Below are 6,802 nucleotides of genomic sequence, written 5' to 3'. Positions count from 1 at the left end.
CAAAGACCAGGCAAGCTCACTGTAGTGGCAGATTATCTCTCCAGGTTGCCGCACAACGCCAACCTTCAGGTGGAAGGGGATGATGTAACGGAGTTACACCGTCCCGGGCCACAGACAGCTGATCTGGGCGCATACACGCACCACCACCATTAGTTTCTACAATTACGGTGGCTGCGTGTCTTTTCGTCGACCGGGCAGATAAACAAAAAGGGGTGAGAGGTATATTTTGAGCGGCGCAGAGGGTGGCCAACATATTTTTCCCACTTACCTTTAATAAAGTCGGTCGCGTAGACTCGCTGTGATCGCCGATTGTACGAGTGGTTATGCAAGCCGATGGTATGGTGTTCCGGGGTTCAAATAGTGGGTTCGGGCGCGCTTGAAAGGTCACGTGAACTGCATTATTTTTGTTTGTTTTTTTGGTTATTGTGAAACACTGTAGGCTGCCTGGAATTGGCCATAAATGTCTGTATTTACTTATATATGTATTGTAGGAATACAGCTGGAAATAAGCTGAGGAGAAGAAATAATAAAGAGATGACGATTATGCCTAGTGGGAGGGGCCATGGGGTATAAAAGAAGGCTGTCAGGGCCTACCTGGGTTTTTTCGGTGAGATGTTACAGAGAGGGTAACATGCAGACTGTGTTTTTTATATAGATGTTTGTTTTGTGTTGACTTAAGTCAGTTTTCTATTTTTTTTGTAAAAAATCTTTTGTGCACCTGGGAGGCCGGCAGAATAAACTATCCACACTGAATGCTTCCTGACTACGCCTGCATTTGTTCGGGAGAAGTTTCGGAGAGGACCCCGCGACAAGTTTACATACTCTCACAAGCACTAAGCAGTTGACATACTCGGACACGCACTGAACAGTTGTCATACTCTCACATGCACTGAGCAGTTGACATACTCTCACATGCACTGAGCAGTTGACATACTCTCACATGCACTGAACAGTTGTCATACTCTCACATGCACTGAGCAGTTGACATACTCTCACATGCACTGAGCAGTTGACATACTCGGACACGCACTGAACAGTTGTCATACTCTGACACGCATTAAGCAGTTGTCATACTCTCACATGCACTGAGCAGTTGACATACTCTGACACGCACTGAACAGTTGTCATACTCTGACACGCATTAAGCAATTGTCATACTCTCACACGCACTGAGCAGTTGACATACTCTGACACGCATTAAGCAATTGTCATACTCTCACATGCACTGAGCAGTTGTCATACTCTGACACGCACTAAGCAGTTGTCATACTCTCACACGCGCTGAGCAGTTGACATACTCTGACACGCACTAAGCAGTTGTCATACTCTCACATGCACTAAGCAGTTGACATACTCTGACACGCACTGAGCAGTTGTCATACTCTCACATGCACTGAGCAGTTGACATACTCTGACACGCATTAAGCAATTGTCATACTCTCACACGCACTGAGCAGTTGACATACTCTGACACACATTAAGCAATTGTCATACTCTCACATGCACTGAGCAGTTGTCATACTCTGACACGCACTAAGCAGTTGTCATACTCTCACACGCGCTGAGCAGTTGACATACTCTGACACGCACTAAGCAGTTGTCATACTCTCACACGCACTGAGCAGTTGTCATACTCTCAAACGCACTGAGCAGTTGTCATACTCTCAAACGCACTGAGTAGTTGTCATACTCTGACACGCACTGAGCAGTTGACATACTCTCAAACGCACTGAGCAGTTGTCATACTCTCAAACGCACTGAGCAGTTGTCATACTCTGACACGCACTGAGCAGTTGTCATACTCTCACACGCGCTGAGCAGTTGACATACTCTGACACGCATTGAGCAGTTGACATACTCTCAAACGCACTGAGCAGTTGACATACTCTCAAACGCACTGAGCAGTTGACAAACTCTGACACGCATTAAGCAGTTGTCATACTCTCACATGCACTGAGCAGTTGTCATACTCTCACATGCACTGAGAAGTTGTCATACTCTCACACGCGCTGAGCATTTGACATACTCTGACACGCATTGAGCAGTTGACATACTCTCACACGCGCTGAGCAGTTGACATACTCTCACACGCGCTGAGCAGTTGACATACTCTGACACGCATTAAGCAGTTGTCATACTCTGACATGCATTGAGCAGTTGACATACTCTCAAACGCACTGAGCAGTTGACATACTCTCACACGCGCTGAGCAGTTGACATACTCTGACACGCACTAAGCAGTTGTCCCCCAAAGAAACCAAATTCCTAGAAATCCAATAACGGAAATGTTTGCACACAGTTGTCATTATGTGCAGAGGTCCACCCTACCAGCCAACCTCAGATCTCCACGCATACACAAACTAAGGCACATAAGTCTGCACACATCCAGACATTAACAGATACACACACATGGCCACCCTTTATATCGGTGGACCTCCACCAGGCCTCACTGCACTCCTCTTCTCAGAGAAACCCTCAACAGAAGAGTTGAGAAACACAAAACTTGTGAGATCTGAATGTCCTGGTGAGTCTCCACCTGTTACAGGTGGGTGCTGCCTGGACTGTCTCAAGACAGACCAGACCAGGTGCACCACAAACACTTCAAACCTCATCTCAGGACAAAAACTAAAAGAACAACATAAACAATTAGAAAACTTGCCTTAGAAACATGCAGGGTTAGAGGAGACGGCAGCCATGTAGAGGTGAGCCTGTGTGAGTCCGTTTTCTTTTAGTGAACAACAGAAAAAAAGAAAAAAGAAAGAAAACTTACCTTAAAAATCTGTAGGGTTGTTTTCTCTGAGACATGTTGGAATCTGTAAACAGTTACTCCGAAAAGGATCCAGATGTTTCAAAATACTTCTCTGGCGAACGTTTCAGTTCTGCGAACATAAATGCTGTGATTAATGGACTAAAAGTCATCGCTTCTCACCCCTATTTATGGATTCAAGGATCAAAGGATCAAATTGGTGGTAAGATTCTAAATATATGTGATGTCATAATCCTGTTAGTTTGGAATACACAAAACAATAAGCACAGTTGTACAGACACACACACACTCCCAAAAACTAGCCAGCCCTCATGAGGAGGTTGTGACGCCCTCCAGGTGCGGGAAAGAAAGCAGGAAAAACCGGGAGCGGGCCGCCTCACCGCTCTTTACATTAATGGACCGCCCCAAAGAAATCCAAACACGGAAATGCTTGCACACACATGTGATTATGCGCAGAGGTCCATCCTACCAGCCAACCTCAGATCTCCATGCAGGCACATATGAATGCACATACATTTACACACATCCAGAGATAAACTCCCCCAAAGAAATCCGAACATGGAAACTTTTGCGCACACTGCACACACATTCAGAGTTCATAACGCACTGGTGAGTCTCCACCTGTTACAGGTGGATGCAACCTGGACTGTCTCAAGACAGACGAGACCAGATCCACCAAAGAAACTGCAGATGTGAGGACATGCGTCTTTTTGAAATATATAAAACAATAAACACGGTCGTGCAGACACATACACTCACACAGGCTGAGAAAGTCTAGCCAGCCCTCGTGATGGGGTGGACCTCCTCCAGGCCTCACTGCCTTCCCCTCCTGAGAGAAACCCTTTATAGAAGAGTTGAGAAAGACACAATTTGTGAGGTCTGAATGTTCTGGTGAGTCTCCACCTGTTGCAGGTGAGTGCAGCCTGGACTGTCTCGAGACAGACCAGATCAGCTGCACCACAGACACTTCATACCTCATCTCAGGAGAAAAACTGAAAGAACAACATAAAAAAGGAGAAAACCGACCTCAGAAACATGGCCAACATCTGTTTGATTAGACTAACAAATAATGGTTGACCATTTTCAGGTGCTCGCCTAACCTTCAGTAGTTGTTCGAGGTCATTGAAACGCTTAGGTTTTATATATCCAGTTTCCTTGGATTGATAATCTGTCTCGTATTGAAATTGTTCTTTGGTCAGTTTTGCCTGTTGCAGAATTTCAGGGTCGCTCTTGTTGACTTTAATAGCCACGATCTGTCTGTTTGCTCTGTGAATTGGTTAGAAACAAAACTGAACTTGTTTTGGTTTCTTTTGTAAAATACTCTGAAAACATCTGGAAAGGGTTTGGGTTGGTGTCAGGTCAACGTCCGTTATGCCATAAAGTATAATGGGTGAGCGCTCGTATTATGGGTTTTGGGATCAAAGCAAAGCTACCACGTCATGAAGGATCGAAGCAAAGCTACCGCGTCACAAGGGATCAAAGTGATTCTAATGTATGCGCAGGCGCGCACACACATGTTTGTTTGTGTAATATTGTTCACACTAAATTTGACCGTAGGCAATTTAATATGAGTCAATCAAAGAAAATGTTAGTTTTGGAGAATTTTGAAATTACGAAAATGACAATTACGAGAATTTTTGTTCGTGTATTTTTTTTTCTTTTGCATAACATGTCGAGCTTTTCTGTATATAGCCATGTCGTAGATTCCGAAGCAAACAAGAAATTGATGAAAATGTTCTATTTTATTTTAACAATCATCAACTGCATATGCAGGTTTCGTACGGGTGCTTGAAATCCTTGAAAAATCTTGGATATATTGTAGTGCTTCTATTTCGGATTTGGTGCTTAAAACGTCTTGAAACTGTATTTCATTCACCACAAATAACTATCTGATTGAATAGTTTTCTTATCAGATAGAGAAATAAAATGGCAAAGTCTAAAAGCAACATTTCTCTGCCTGGGCTGCCTTGTACCTCTGCACGTCAGTCTGTTTCAATGTGTGACCCCCCACCCCCTCCCCGAACAGTCGGGGGTGAGCGCACTAACGTGCCTGGAGGCCGTTTTAATGAGTGTTTGCTGGAAAACGAAAAATACAAGGAGTCTGCAAGAAGGATTTGTACGTTTTCACTGTGGAGGAGTTTGCGTAAGTCCTAGTAAATCATTTTCTTCAGTGTGGACGTTACACATGCTAATTTTTAAAATCGTTTTTATTATTTTGCTAGCTAGCAAACTCGCGGGATAAATGATTGAAATGCACTCAGTGTGATGCAATACGGTGCCGCTATTCTAACAGTTAGTTATTGCAGGGTAATTTCTGGAATATGCTGTGAATTTAACCAAGATTACACAGCAGTAGCAGTAATGCGAGTTACTTCCCCAAAGTGAAAGCTTTAAACGTTAGCCCGATGCTAAACTAGCCAACTCAAGCTTTCTGATTGAAGGCTAAAAGCAGCGTTGTCACCAAGTAAACAGAATATTGATTCTATTTTGGTGTATTGCTGCAGTTTTTTCAAGTATTAACTTGGTGCTTTTGGCAACCTTAGGGGGAAATAATGGTAATATGACTGATCCATATGGACACAAAGAATATAGACTTTTTTTGTGCTACCGAAGTTCCGTGGCTTTCATTCAAAATCTGTTTATCGTTAAACAACTTGAAGATTATAACTGCGGTCAAGTGAGCCCTCACTTACGAAGTCACAGTCAAGCTAGCCGCACCGCCAGCCGCACCGAAAATGTTGTTGCGCTACTATTACGCATATTACGGTATCGGTGCCGACTGGCTTAGAAACGCAGTCTTTTGTGTCCTGGGACTATTTTGCTTCACAATCCACTCCCAGTTTTGGTTTATCTCCACTTTTCCCCCTGTGATCCACAGCCCAAATTACTGTATGATTCAGAGAAATTTAACAATAAAATTTACACAATTTACTCTACTGTACTTTTAATCTCCTCATTTTTGACCTCAGATTACAGGAAAACTATAAGAGGTGACACAGATATTTCACTGGATTCTGAATACAGGCCATTTCCACTCTGCACCCTGTCATCCACAGCAAAAATTACTGTACGGTTTTTGAGAAAATTGATAGTAAAATCTTCCTATTTTTCTTTACTGTACTCTACATATTCTCATCTTTGACCTCAGATTACAGGAAAACTGTAAGAGGTGACGGAGATATCTCACTGGATTCTAACTCTGGGTGACCCCCACTCTTCACCCTGTCATCCACAGCCAAAATTACTGTACGGTTTTTGAGAAAATTGATAGTAAACTTAACACATTTTACTGTACTGTACTCTATATATTCTCATCTTTGACCTCAGATTACAGGAAAACTGTAAGAGGTGACGCAGATATCTCACTGGATTCTAACTCTGGGTGACCCCCACTCTTCACCCTGTCATCCACAGCAAAAATTACTGTACGGTTTTTGAGAAAAGTGATAGTAAACTTTGCACAATTTACTCTACTGTACTTTTAATCTCCTCATCTTTGGCCTCAAATTACAGGAAAACTGTAAGAGGTGACGCAGATATTTCACTGGATTCTGACTCTGGGTGACCCCCACTCTTCACCCTGTGATCCACAGCAAAAATTACTGTACGGTTTTTGAGAAAATTGATAGTAAAATCTTCCCATTTTACTGTACTGTACTCTATATATTCTCATCTTTGACCTCAGATTACAGGAAAACTATAAGAGGTGACGCAGATATCTCACTGGATTCTGACTCTGGGTGACCCCCACTCTTCACCCTGTCATCCACAGCAAAAATTACTGTACGGTTTTTGAGAAAATTGATAGTAAAATCTTCCCATTTTACTGTACTGTACTCTACATATTGACATCTTTGACCTCAGATTACAGGAAAACTGTAAGAGGTGACGCAGATATTTCACTGGATTCTGAACCTAGGCCATCTCCACTCTGCACCCTGTGATCCACAGCAAAAGTTACTGTACGGTTTTCCAGAAAATTGATAGTAAACTTAACACATTTCACTGTACTGTACTCTATATATTCTCATCTTT

This window comes from Neolamprologus brichardi, unplaced genomic scaffold, assembly GCF_056152115.1.
Source record: "Neolamprologus brichardi isolate AB-2024 unplaced genomic scaffold, ASM5615211v1 NODE_ptg000033l+_length_6344489_cov_1, whole genome shotgun sequence".
Classification (NCBI taxonomy): domain Eukaryota; kingdom Metazoa; phylum Chordata; class Actinopteri; order Cichliformes; family Cichlidae; genus Neolamprologus; species Neolamprologus brichardi.
The sequence above is the reverse complement of the archived record's forward strand: the minus strand, read 5'-3'. Positions refer to the sequence as shown.